General features: G+C 46.5%; 1 protein-coding gene across 1 annotated transcript in view; it reads right to left on the minus strand.

Annotated features, from left to right (window-relative positions):
- Window positions 1-12,522, minus strand: part of Itgb6 (integrin subunit beta 6) — a 121,992-nt gene extending 109,470 nt beyond the window's left edge. The window contains exon 1 of the mRNA XM_021194519.2: window positions 12,313-12,522. The gene's annotated coding sequence lies outside the window, so the exon portion shown is untranslated. The remainder of the gene's footprint in view (window positions 1-12,312) is intronic.
- Window positions 12,523-13,296: the final 774 nt, after the last annotated feature.

Genomic DNA, 13,296 nt, shown 5'->3' on the forward strand with positions numbered 1-13,296 from the left:
TTGGAGGCACCTGGAAAGGTCAAGGAAAAGCCAGGCCACAAAGCCTGCAGAGCTGGTCTGACCTGCACTTCTCCTATTCCTGCCATGGCCTCTACAAGCCTTGAATTTTCACACTGCGCAGTTCATATATAAACAATACTTCAAAATATTTTAAAAGATCAACTGAAATGCTCACATAGACTGTAGTCTGTGATGTGCTCTAAAACATGAACTGCAGTCAGGTCACCTAGATTAGGCCCAGACTCCAGGAGAACCACCTGTTGTTTCCCATCGCCTCTCCAGATGTGGGCTGTAACAGCTGCACCTCTTATGTTCACTCATGTTGGTGTCGGCTGTAACGGCTGCACCGCCTATATTTATGTTGGTGCCCTAGAAACAGCAGAAGCTGCAGAGTGGGCAAGTCATGGCTCTTAAGGATCTTAAGTAGTTTATGATCTTCTGAAGATCAGCACACTTGTAGACAGACATCACACCTGAATTACAGGTCAGCTCAGACGGGGCAAGCGGGAGAAGAAGAGGAAGTGGGTATGGGAGGAAGGGAGGCTGTGGCGGGATTCTAGCAGTCTGGTCAGAGCTCTCTCTCAGGTGGTCCTGTAGTGGGCCAGTGGGTGGGAGGGAGTCCTTGAGAGACTGGAGAAAGGATGTTCCTGCGGAGGGCATTATTTGGTGCCAGACTGTGGAAGTTCTCGGATAAGAGCTGCTTTGAAATCATGGAAACTGCAGGGTTGCCATGGTAGGGTTTCTGAGTGGAGATTGAAATGGTTCTGGGACCACCAAGAGCGGTCTTGCAAAACTCTAGGAGGTGATCTGTAAATCATACTCATTATAGGTTTGCATCATATTTATTAAGAGTGTCTTAGAGCAACTGAAGACTGAGTCTCCAGGAGGAAACTGACACTTACTTTCCATTCACCCATGGTGCGCTCTGTGGATTCAGTCCCTTTTGCCTGAACTCTGGCAGCACACACAGGCCTTGGTGATTAACCAGAGCTCTTTCTTCTCTTTGTGCCACTACCCACCCATCTCAGGGGAAGAAGAAAGGACTGGTCGTGTTCTTTCTCAGAAAGAGAACCCTGGTGACAGCCAGTCTCAGCCTGTCCAAACTCGCTTCAGCGAAAGGCTAACAAACCCTCTTACCTTCTTTTCCACCCTTCCCATAGTCTTGCTTCTTTGCTGCTTTCTTTGTGTTTCTTTTTAAATGAGGTTTTTTTTTTTTTTTAAAGAACAAGATAACATCACGTTTAAAACCCTATTTTTGAAAGGTGGCACTTCGAGAGACCCTCTACAAAGAGAGTCCCCTTATTAGGCACCCTGCCTATGCTAAGTGTGTGTGTTCGGCAAGGAACCCAAACCAGGCCTTTCCTGAAGCTTCCAGGCTGAAGGGAAACCCCACGCCTTCAGAAAAGGAAGTGAGGTCATGTTGAAGAGATGTTCTCACACCAGAAAGGGGAATTCTGAAGAAAGTCACCTGCAGATAAGGTGGAGAAGACAGCTTTCTCCTCCCAAGGGCGTGTTTCTCCTGGTACTCAGGTCTTGCTTCCTCATCATTCAGCTGCCTTGTCCCCCTGCCTTAAGCCATGGCCTGAGACCAGGGACTGCCTGTTCAGTCATTACACGACACCTAACACTTAGCACACTGCCCTGCATGTAGATCAGGGGATGAGTGACTTTCAGGGTTTACCCACACACAGCAGGGCTCTCTGACAGATAACGGGTGAATTTAGACACACAAGACACACAGAGGCATTCGGGGGGGGGGGTTGTTGTTGTTTACCTGGTGCTTTGGGTTTGTTTGTTTTGTTTTGTTTTAAAGAATTGGCTCATCCAATTCTTGAGGCTGGCCAAACTCCTTAGAGGCCTAGAAAGCTTGGAATATCAGGGCTAGTGCTATGGATTTGAGTCTGGATTTCTTTTTCTTTTCTTTTTTCTTTTTTCTTTTTTCTTTTTTCTTTTCTTTTTTTTTTTTTTTTGCTTTAAAGGCCTGAGCTGATTGAAGGAATGTGAGCCAGCCAGGCTATCAAGAGCAATCTTTAAAACTAGCTGATAGCAGATGTCAGTAACGGCTCCAAAGTACCTCCCAGGAATATCTGGATCAGGGTTTAAATAAATAACTGGGTGTTCTGGCCCAGCCAAGTGAACACATTAAGCTAAAAATCATGCCCTGTGTCACAAAAACACTACCAATGAACAGCCCAGTCCTGAGCAGATACTACACCAAAGTGCTAAGAAACAGAACAGGGCTCACACCGTGCCACTTCCAGCATCACTCGGGGCCAGCAGAACACTAACAACACCTTCCTCCAGCCCTCTCCCCACCCACCCCTCACACATTGAGAAATCTCTAATCAGAGAAACAGTCTAGCAGACAGAGCACAAGTTACAAACTTCTATTTTGGATGTGAAGAGTAACTTAAGAACATATCTGAGGGCCCTCGGGTTAACATTACAACCTTAGTTGCCTGCAGAAAGAGTTTAAAATACTTTCAATAACTGGGCTGTGAAATGACCCAAGTGCCTTTATGACAACATATGTCAAAACACCCCAGGCAATTTGGGTCATTGGGGAAAACCGTGCAAGGCAGTCACTCGCCTCATTGCCAGAGGGTTCCAAATGCCAATCAGATACCCTGGTCAGTCTAGATCTAGCTCTGAGGTCCTTTGGATAAATTCCCCAAGAAACTGATGGAGAAGACAGATAAGTGTTTTGGCTCTGGGCTGTCTGCTGCCTTGGCGGTGATAAATGCGCTCGCTCCGGCTGAGCTTGGGCTGAGGTTAGAAGTCTATTTCTAGAGTGGTAACATTGTATCCTGGTTGTTTCCCCAGCAGGTGCAAGTGGACGGAAAGCATCTGTTCCCTTGAACAGCACTGGTGACTTTTATGAGGCTACTGTCCTTCCATGCTCTTCCAAACTCTATGTGTGCTCTAATAAAAGACTGGCCTCATGGCCGTACTGCTCACCCAGCAGTGGTGTTACTGGATTCACCTCTTGTTCTCCAGTTCAAATCATACAAGCAGATGCCAGTGTCCCTGCATTTCTACAGCACATGGTCAGAGCCATTAACGAGACTCCAAAGCTGGGCCTGGAGTCTGATGTTGCATCTGCAGCTGGGTTTGGGGACCCAGAGAAGCTGAGGAGGGCTAATGGAAAAGCAGTGTGGCTGTCAGTGTCTGAGTAGTGGGAAACTGCTTCAAACCTGTAGCCTGAGGGGAGTCTAGAAAGACACCCCTATATTTCAGGAGACTGGGATCAAAAGGCTCACAGAAAAAAAAAAATTTGTACCTTACCTGCTTCCACATTGCTTACTGTTGATGTTGTGAGCATTTATTACCTTTGCAACTGAAAAGGACCCTAGCTTTGAGTATCAATATATCACTGTGTATTTAAATTATAAACTATAAACACAATGTATTTATTATCAGTGTTATACTGCAAGAGAACCACCCACTGGCCCTGACATGGGAATATCTCTTGACCCACTCAACATACTCTTTAAGAGAGTGGGTGACTCAGAGCTTTCAACTATTGTGGTGGTTAGCATTTGAAATATCTACCTGTGTGGGGGGCCACCCTCCCCCCCCCCAGAGCAATATTAACCTCTTGATAACTCTGTGCTAGAAAATTTAGTTCTGCCTGATTGGGGCTGGGGTGGGTGGTAGATGGTAGTGGCCATCTGAGTGTACAGTTGCCAACAAGATGATGTAGCCAGGGGCTGACACAGTACTTAATTACCATGGGGGAGCTGCAGCTGGCTGGAGCAGCCGTGAGTTGGCATCTGCTTTTGCAGCGCACGATTTTCTGCAAATAATTAACCAGCAGAACTCTTGATTCTCTCTAATTAATGAAGAGGAAGCCTGGAATCTTCAAAGTCCACAAATGTCATGCTGCCATTGTGCCAGGATTGATCTTCTTTGTTCTAGACCGAAAAGCATGCCTCTGCTGCCTCGCCTAATTTTTTATAAATTGAATTTTCCTATTACTCGTTGTGACAGCCAGGGAACATGACTTCAGAAATTCACCCGCAGTTCATGCCAGTATTAGAAGCCTGAATAATAATAATTTTTTAAAAGAACCATAATGGAACGGGCTTTCTGTCTCTGACCCAGAATTAATCACATGGAAGAGACACTGAAAGGAGCTCGTTAATTAGTGCTAATGCATCTTGCTAGGTGAAGGCTGAGTTCTTGGGAGCCTGCAGGGGGACCAGGGGACTCATCTTCTTCTCTGGCCATCTCTATGCTGAGACCCATGGGGATGTGACAAAGGGACTTTGCTCCTGGGAGACAGAGATGGGTGACAGGGGACACAGCACAGTTAAGCGGGAGCTGACTGAGGCTGACAATCCTGAGTGACTTCCAGGAAGGAAGCAGAAGCGGCTGTTATCAATGCAAGTGATCTTGTGGTCTCATCTGAACTACATTGAAATCCACCACAAATGCCAAAGTGGAGCCCTGTTAAACCCTAGGTCGGGTTGTGTCGATGTGTGTTCCTAGAGTCCTGGAGAAGAATGCAGACTTTATACATCAGTCTCCGAGGTCCTACCCATCCATCCACTGTTCCCTGGAAACCCTCACTCATTTCTCTGTCTTTGTTCATTAACCCTTTGCATTTGCTGTGCATCAGGGCCTCTGAACTGGCTAAGTGAAACATTATTCCCCAGCCACGGGCATTCTCTTCCTTTTACACGTTGCTTAGATGCCACTTTAATGAGCATATACCCTGTAAAGGAGAGTCCTCTCCCCGTTCCTGTCCTGCTGTGTGTTCCTCTCTTGTTTTGTAGCTCACCATCTAGCCCCCTTATTTATCATGTCTATTGTTCAGCCTCAGTCTCTTCCCATTAGACTGCAAGCTCCCAAGGCCAGGATTCACATCTGTTTTGTCTGCTGCTGTATTCCCAGTACCTAAGACAAGATTCCCAGTTCAATAAGTATTCACAGAGTGGAGGAGTCGGCTGGCACACTTTAGAGTATCCGAGGTCTGTGTGGAGCCTGTGCTCGTTTACCTGTGTGCATGCATGATCACCATGTGAAGGCTGCTCCTTTACCCAAAGGACGGATGGAGTGTTGCTGTTTCCTTTGGCTACCAAATGCTCGTCATTAAAGCACACCGTGTGCTCTGCAGTAAGTGGCACTTGGAGTGCTTGCCTGTCCCAGTGGCTTCTGGTAGGAAGGGTGAGAGTAACGAGGCTTTTCTAGACTAAGGTTCCTCAGCAATGTCCCTAAGGGTGCATACTCTCCTTCCTCAGTCCTCGGAGTGAAGGGCTTTAGGGAGTGATGCTGAGGGATGTGACAGGAAGTGGGAGAGAGAGAGAGAGAGAGAGAGAGAGAGAGAGAGAGAGAGAGGAGAGGGGAGGGGAGGGAGAGAGGGAGAGGGGGAGGGAAGGGAGAGGGGAGAGGGGGAGAGGGAGGGAAAACAAAAAAATCAGAATATATTGTATGAAAAATTCTATCTTCAGTCACTGCTTGTGGACGTTGTACATCGTGGTGCGGAGCCTAGTGCGCACCACGATGTACAACGTCCACAAGCAGCATGTACCAGTGTCCAGGCCAGGCCCATGCAGAGTGCTTTAGGCAGAGATGTAGGAAGTGCAGCTTCCCCTGCCACCTCCATGCCAAGCCTCCATAGATTCCCTTCCTATATCCTTTCTATTGAAGAATGCCAGGTGGGTCCTGGCGTATGTCTATACGTTTCTAAGAGTTCAATAAAAAACCTGGTCCAAGCCGAAGCGTACACAGACACGGACCCTGAGAGGCAGAGCTAAGCTGCCGTGTTCTGCTCCAGAGTATCTGTCAGATGAGTAAGCCTGAGCCGAGGAGTCACCAGCCAGCTGCTGCTGGGGATGGGGATGGGGAGGAGATGGTGTCACTACACCCAGGCTCTCGCCCTGAGTCTGCAGCTGCTCACGGGGTCACCCTGGCCAGTCCTCTCCTGCGCCATGATATCGCTGTGGTTTAGATATGGTTTGTCCCAGGCTAAACTCAGGTTAAAGTTTCATTGTCAGCATACTGGTATAGAGAGGCGGTGGGGGGGGGGAGTGGCTTAAAGAGAGGTAGGTGGTCAGGTCACAGGGCTCTACTGTCTACTGGGATTAACGTGGGTCCTAAGAATTCACTAGTCATCTTGGGTAGGCTGTTGCAAAGTCGGTGGTGACGCTGTCTGTCCCCTACCTTCCCCTCCCGCCTTGTGTCGGTTTACGTGGCATGTATGGAACAGGGTGAGAGCCCCCCCCCCCCAAGAAGCTAAAGAGATATCCACAGCATCTGTTTGGACTTCCAGAAGTAGGAATCCCAGTCAACTTCTTTCCTTTATAGATTGCTTGCCTCCAGCTATTCTGTTAGAGCAATGGGCCTTAGCAATGAGCACCAAATCTAATTAGGCCATTTGAAATTCATTTCTTATTTCTATCTATGTGTATGTGCCTGTGTTAATTTAAATGCATGGTGTACATGCATATTCTGGAAAGGCCAGAGCGGGGTCAAATCCTCTAGAAGTAGAGTTATAGGCAGTGGTGAACCATCTGATGTGGGCGCTAGGAACCTCGGGTTCTCTGACAGAGCAGTACGTGTGTGCTATTAACTGCTGAGCCATCTCTTTAGCCCTCAGCCCTGTTAATATCTTACAAAAGATTTGCACCTTTTCCTTAATGAATAACTTTCCTTAATTTGAGAAAAAGAAGGAAAGGGCCCCGTGGGTCAAGGTACTTGCCTAGTTTCACACTGTCATTAAAAAGTAGGACCTAGACCTGGACCCGGTCCACAGATGCAGCTTTTTCCACAATATCCTTTGGTCAGAAGGACCCTATGATATTTCCTGTTGGAGTCATAAATAATTGTTCTCAGGAGGGGAAAGAGACATTTCAATGGGTACAATTATATTACAATCCATACACTGGGTCATTACTAAAATTGTCTCTCAGAGTTAGAGAATGTTCAGAGGTCGGAGCTGAGACCCTGGGTTAAGCCTCATGGACATGCAAGTCTGAACTATTATATTAGGTGTCCAAATTTCTAGTCCCAAGTCTATTTGAAGCCTTTCCCCACAGTCATGTTAGGCAGAATGCCTGGTTCTAAATAGCAAAATTGACCTTCCCTCCTAGACTTGAGCCCCGAACCCTGAAATTTCTTCCAGACTGCACCCCCCTTGAAGCAGCCACAGATGCTCCGGCAGGTGTCTGACTCCAGTCTTCCACAAAGGAATGGAGAAGAGCCAGCCGGGGATATTGATAGAATTCCTAGCGTGACATACCAACATCACTACAGCTGGAATGGTCACTGACTGATGCACCACTAACTTGTTTCCTGAAGCAAGCCATTTGTTGAGAAACGGGAGGAGACGTGTTTCTCCGTCCTCCACCCACAAAGACTAAGGCAGAGGCTGCTGGTGGCTACTGAGCATGCGCTTGACCGTGACTCCCACCGCCAGCCCGGAAAGCCTTTTCTTGTTCAGTTTTTGTGTCAGTGGCTCGTCTTTGATGAGTGTCTGTGACTCTGGCATGTGGTGCCCTTCTGTCAGATGGACTAAGGATGAGAAGGCAGGATGCGAGCCGCAAGTTCCAGCTGTCACTGGTTAAAGTGCAGCGAGTAGGCTGTGAATTGGCCATTTGGTTCAGGCAAAATGAAGAAGGGGTTCCCCTTCCCTTTCAGAACCCGAAGCCAAGCTTCCAGTCCATCAGTCAGATATTTACTGATGCCCTCTCCACTTTGCTCAGAGTCCAGAGAGTGACAAGAAGAAAGACCTTTCAGGTTATTCAAGACTTTGCTTGGGAAATAAGGTATTCATGCATCAAGAGTGGAAAACCTCAGATGACTATGGGGGTCTGGGTAGGCAATGTGAAGGAAAGAAGGAAGGAAGGAAGGAAAGAAGGAAGGAAGGAAGGAAGGAAGGAAGGAAGGAAGGANAGGAAAGAAGGAAGGAAGGAAGGAAGGAAGGAAGGAAGGAAGGAAGGAAGGAAGGAAGGAAGGAAGGACGGAAGGAAGGAAGAAGTGAATGGACAGATGGATAGTGGATGAAGCTATTATGTAATAGCATCTCTAAGGTACTTTTTTCCCAGCTCAGACACATTCTTCACATATATTTCTCATATATGAATATCCTCTCCTTCAGTGGCTCAGAGCCTACTGATGTCTCTAGCTTTCTCATTTTCAGTGGAGACTAGCATGTTGTCCCCAGTTCTTCACAGTGGGTTAAGAGCCGGACAAATTGTAACCAACACCTGCTTCTAGTTCTAAAAGGTAGTTGAGGCAATCGAACGTACCAGAAGGAATCAAGGGGGCCTCATTCAGTTACATTCAGTTGGAGGGCATGTGGCTAGGGGGAGGGAGCTCATGTGGACCACACTGCCTTGTTGCTGCGCAAGAATGGAGCCCCATAATGTCCTACATCTCCAATACTTTCTGCAACAGTATGTTTGCCTGTACCTCACAGGGCATGTCACAGTTTCTCTTCCTTAGATATCTTTGCAGTTGTCTTGTTTTTCCATTCCTGTAAGTTCTGGGAGGCTCATCAGTTACTACAGGAGAGTCTATCCCCAGAAAGCTGGGCAGGGACTGATTGGCCTTCATCAGGACAGACAGAGCCCTCTCTCCAGTGTCTGGTCAGACTTACATAAAGTGTCATGGTCTGTGTGATGGTTGTTGAGGAAGGCAGGGGCCTCCTCAGACTTACATGTAGGCTTCAGAAAGACAGCCCTGAGATGGGCTCGGCAGTAGATTGAGAAATGGCCCCCCAATCCATGCCTTTGTACACGGCAGCCTCTTTGGACTCTTCCTATCTCTGCTCCTCAGTTCTGCTTTGGACCATGTGACAAAGGGATTCTAGCAAACCTACAAAGTGGCAGGGATCTGAAACACCCCCACCTCCCCACCCCCACTCCCCAGCTACCGCTATAATGTATCCATGAGGCAACCACTACAGTGTATCCATGAGGTGCTGGTGAAACTAAGGTTAAACTTACCCATGAGGCCACACAGCTGAGGACACATGTCAACAGACTGCCTGTTCTCAATGACATGTGCACGCAGGAGTCTCAGCTTGCACTGATCTTCTGGGCCCAAAAGAGACCTACAAAGGAACCACACCCACTACACCTAACCCAAATTGCCAAGAATTTTGAGCAAATAAATGAGGGATGAAAGGAAAAAAAAAAAAAAAGGACATGCTATGCCTAACAATCAAATTGCTGAGAAATCCAGCTGGAGGCCAGATTTTGCCTTCCACCATTCATCTGTTCCATGCTGAGGTCATAGTGACTACCTAGTCACACGGTTGACCACAGGAAGCCTGTGCAAGGACAGAAGGCCAGCACAGTCTGCCAGTTTCCCCCAGTCAGCCTTTCTGGATGCCTCTGTTAAAAGGGCTAGATCATACACACACCAGGAACAGCCGTGGGAGGATGTGTGCTAGTTACAGAGCTGGAAGCTGAGTTTTCCAGGTTCACCCTTCATGGACACTGGGAATCTACAGATGAACCAAGTGTATGATCATTAAATGAGCAAGTCTGAAGGCATAGCATGTGTGAGGTGTGAGGTGCATGCGGTGGTTGTCTCTGGCTTTTGTTTGTTTGGTTTGGTTTTTGTTGTTGTTGTTGTTGTTTGTTGCTTTTTCAAGACGGGGTTTCTCTGTGTACCCTAGATGTCTTGGAACTTGTTCTATAGACCTGGCTAGCCTTGAACTCACAGAGATCTATCTGCTTATCCCTGCCTCCTGAGAGCTGGGATTAAAAGGTGTACATGCACGACCGCCCTTGGCATGCCGTCTCTGTGTTAATATCCCCTTAGTCTCCCCAAGTCTTGCAGCACTGGGCTGTACTCACAAGGCAGCAAACACCAGCCCCTTGGGCACCCTTGCTCCCTCCACCTTTTGACTTAACTGTTTACTCCCCAAGACATTCCCAGTTAATCTTTTAGTCCCCCAAGTCAGTGGGATAAACAGGCCCAAACCGGTAGACCAGGGTTATAATTCCAGATCAGCTCCTCAGATAGTGGAAGGTTAGAGGCATGGAGAAAAGATGACCTGAAGTTACACGACCATGAGAGAGGAGAGAGAGAAGACTCCAACAGAGGTTGGCCAATCTGCATGGATAAGGCCTGACCTGGCTGTGGCTGGGGGCTAGGATGACAAGAGGGTAAGGGAGTCGGAAACAGCCTGGAGCCTCCTGTGCAGTCACTTAATGAAGCAATTTGATGACACAGAGTCATGAGTGGGTGAGCTTTTTTTTTTTTCCTGTTACACAAAAGATTCATTTTAATGTCACAGTATGACATACCTGTGAACCTGCCATAGGGTTCCCCTAAAAGGTAACGACAAAGGACAGACAGTAGTTCAGAATGACTGAGTAGAAAATTAAATGCCAGCAGCCTGAAGGGCAGTCAAGGGCTTTCTCTTAGGAACTCCGGCTGAAAATAGCAGCCTTGCCTGGCCTGGCTGACCTGGCCCGCTTGGCCAAGCTAACTAGGCACTGTGGCTAGGTGTGGGTACTGTCCATGTGAGCAGTCTGGGTAGGTCCCCAGATGACCTTGGTCTATTGTTAGCACTCACAATCAGCTGGGGCCGGTTTTCCCTGGCAGCAGTAACAGTGACAGACAGCTTTGGGAGCCTAATTTGTTTTCAGTAAAGAAAAAGTAGTGTAGTCAAAGTGATTTCGTCTCCCACGGTGAGACCCTGAGCCTGACTCAGGGCTTCTGTGACTGTCAACATGCATCGGCTTTCTGGAAGGCCTTTAAAAAATCAGTCACTTTTTTTCTAGAGTCAAATTTAAAAACCTTGTATCTCTTATGTAATGGAAATGTATGTCCCCTCCTCCCCCCCACCCCCGCTTGGGGAACATGTCAAAGTAATGCCTGATTGCATGCCTTAGTTATTAGCATCATTTACCTTTATGCATATCACAATAGAAGCAAATTCAGATGCAAGGATTCAAAGCAGAAGAGGGATTTAACCCTTAAGAACTAGACACAGAGTCAATGGCTCTTTAGGGGTCTGAAGATGGATTTGAAGCCTCAGATGAAAAACAAAAATCTCTGACGTCACACGATGCCCCCAATCAGCACATGTAGCTGTAAGTTTGCTTTAATGTATGGTGTCTGGGGAAAATACTGAGACATCCCAAAAATATCATTATATTTCTAATTTAAACTTTTGAGACAGCACTTCATCCTGCGAACACTAGAGGGCAGAAGTCAGAGAGAAAAGGCTACCCTGGAAGGAACTGCTCTGGGAAGCCAGGATTTGTACTTCACTATGACACACAATTTTACTTAAGCAGACTCCCATGCTTGTAGTGTGACCAAGTGACTTCATGGTTGGAATTCAGTATTAAATTCCTATGATCTGCTGTAGCTGTGCAGAATCCACAACAGTGAGGGAAAAAGCTATTGCTCTCTAAACAGAATCTATATCTTGCCCATTTTAGACACTTTGAGGGTCAATACAATATAGTTATGTCTACGAGTCCTTAACTTTAGGGGCTACACTATTTAGATGAATAACCTTTCACAGATATTGAATTTTTTAAAAATGCAGTATTGGTCTCCCTTCGAGTTCTCACAGTGAATGGTAATGACAGCAGGCTTTCCACTCACAGAAATAAAACATGCTCTCTGTAGTAGCCAGGAGTGACATCTTTCCATCTCCACTTCCCCCATGATATTCATGTATTAGCTGGACATTAAAACACCACTGTATAACCAGGAGACACTAAAGTTAAGGCATGTCAATGCCTATATATATACATATATGTATATATACACATACATATAAATACATACACATGCTTATATATACATACATATAAACATACACACACGCATACATATATATGTATTCTCAGTTGATCAGTCATTTTGAGCCTTTTGGGAATGCCAGAAAGAACCAACGAAGTCTGGTCTCACCACCCATTTAAAAGAAAATCACAGTTACCTCAACCGGAAGCAAGTATCTTAAAATATTCTTTAAAAAGACCACCTAATTCATGATTAAAGCATGATAGCAAACATATTACCAAACATCAAGTGAATATAAATATATGAATCACTGTCCTTTGACTATTACAAAGTTTTTGAAGCAACCGATTACAGCACGTGTGGGCCTGAGTGTAGGAAGAGACCATAAAGCACACTGAGCTAAGAAGGGGGTCTGCTCTTTTATAAATCCTGGGGTCACACTCGTGGGTTCCTAAGTGCTGAGAGAGTTGAAATGCCATTATGGATCCCCAAAGCAAAGTTTTTTCTGTAATGATCCGTGGCCAGATAGGAAACACTCAGCTCTGAAACTGGGGGTTGCTTTTGTTAGCCATGCAGAAAACTTGGTCCACTTACCTCGCACGGGAGACCCTCTAATCTCAGAAAGTGCTGACATGCGTTACTGTACCCGTGAGCAAAGTCTTTGGCAGAAGTGCCATTGATCCTTGTGGTAGTGAATAGACTTAAAACATTCTGTTGTCACCATCCCTGAAAAGAGCACATTCATGGGACTATTTCTTCCACCGGCATAATGAGACATTTCATAAAGGCATGTGGGTGTACACCACTAGGCAGAGATACTGCTGCTGAGTGACAGAGCGCCTGGTTGATTTACACAAACCCCCAAGCGCGCGCGCGCACGGATGAGAATAGGTTAGGTTTAGATTGACGAGCAAATGTGGAGCCAGACTTCTGGCTGACAAATGGCAGAGCTATGCCAGCGCATTCGCTCCTCTGGAGGGAGACCAAAAGTGAAATAGGATCAAGTTCACTCTGAAAGGACATCCAAACCTAGCGGATGGCTGGGTTGGTAAAACATATATAGACATGAACCCCCCCCAAAATAGAATTGCGAGAGTTCATAGTTGAGCACATACCCAGGCCAGTGACAATACTTGCCGAGAATCCCTGGACCCGGTGTGTATTTATATTGACATTCCTTCAGAAGGGCCCTGCTGTTTTCAAGATAAATCTATTTTATTGGCAGCTTAGGTTTAAACTCACTACTCTCTAAAAATGGCCTGTTTGGGTAAACCAGAGACTGAAAATAACAACTGATGAGACTAGTGTTCAAAATGGTGCCAAGCAGTAACTGGGCCAGATTGGATTAGGTTTATTTTGGCCAGGCACAGCTGAGAACAGAAATGTCCAAACAGCGTTTGTCAAGAAGAGTGAATTATTATGACCGCTCTTTCTAGGCTAAAGTTGAAAGTTCAGGTCTTTAAGAAAGTGGTGTGACTTTAATGATCGACACCCTTTCCAAGATCCTGTGGCATGCCAAGAGCTTCACCCAGCACTTGGTATGCGTTTGATCCATTTATTTTCCATCCTAAAGCCATG

This window comes from Mus pahari, chromosome 3 (assembly GCF_900095145.1).
Source record: "Mus pahari chromosome 3, PAHARI_EIJ_v1.1, whole genome shotgun sequence".
NCBI classification, from domain to species: domain Eukaryota; kingdom Metazoa; phylum Chordata; class Mammalia; order Rodentia; family Muridae; genus Mus; species Mus pahari.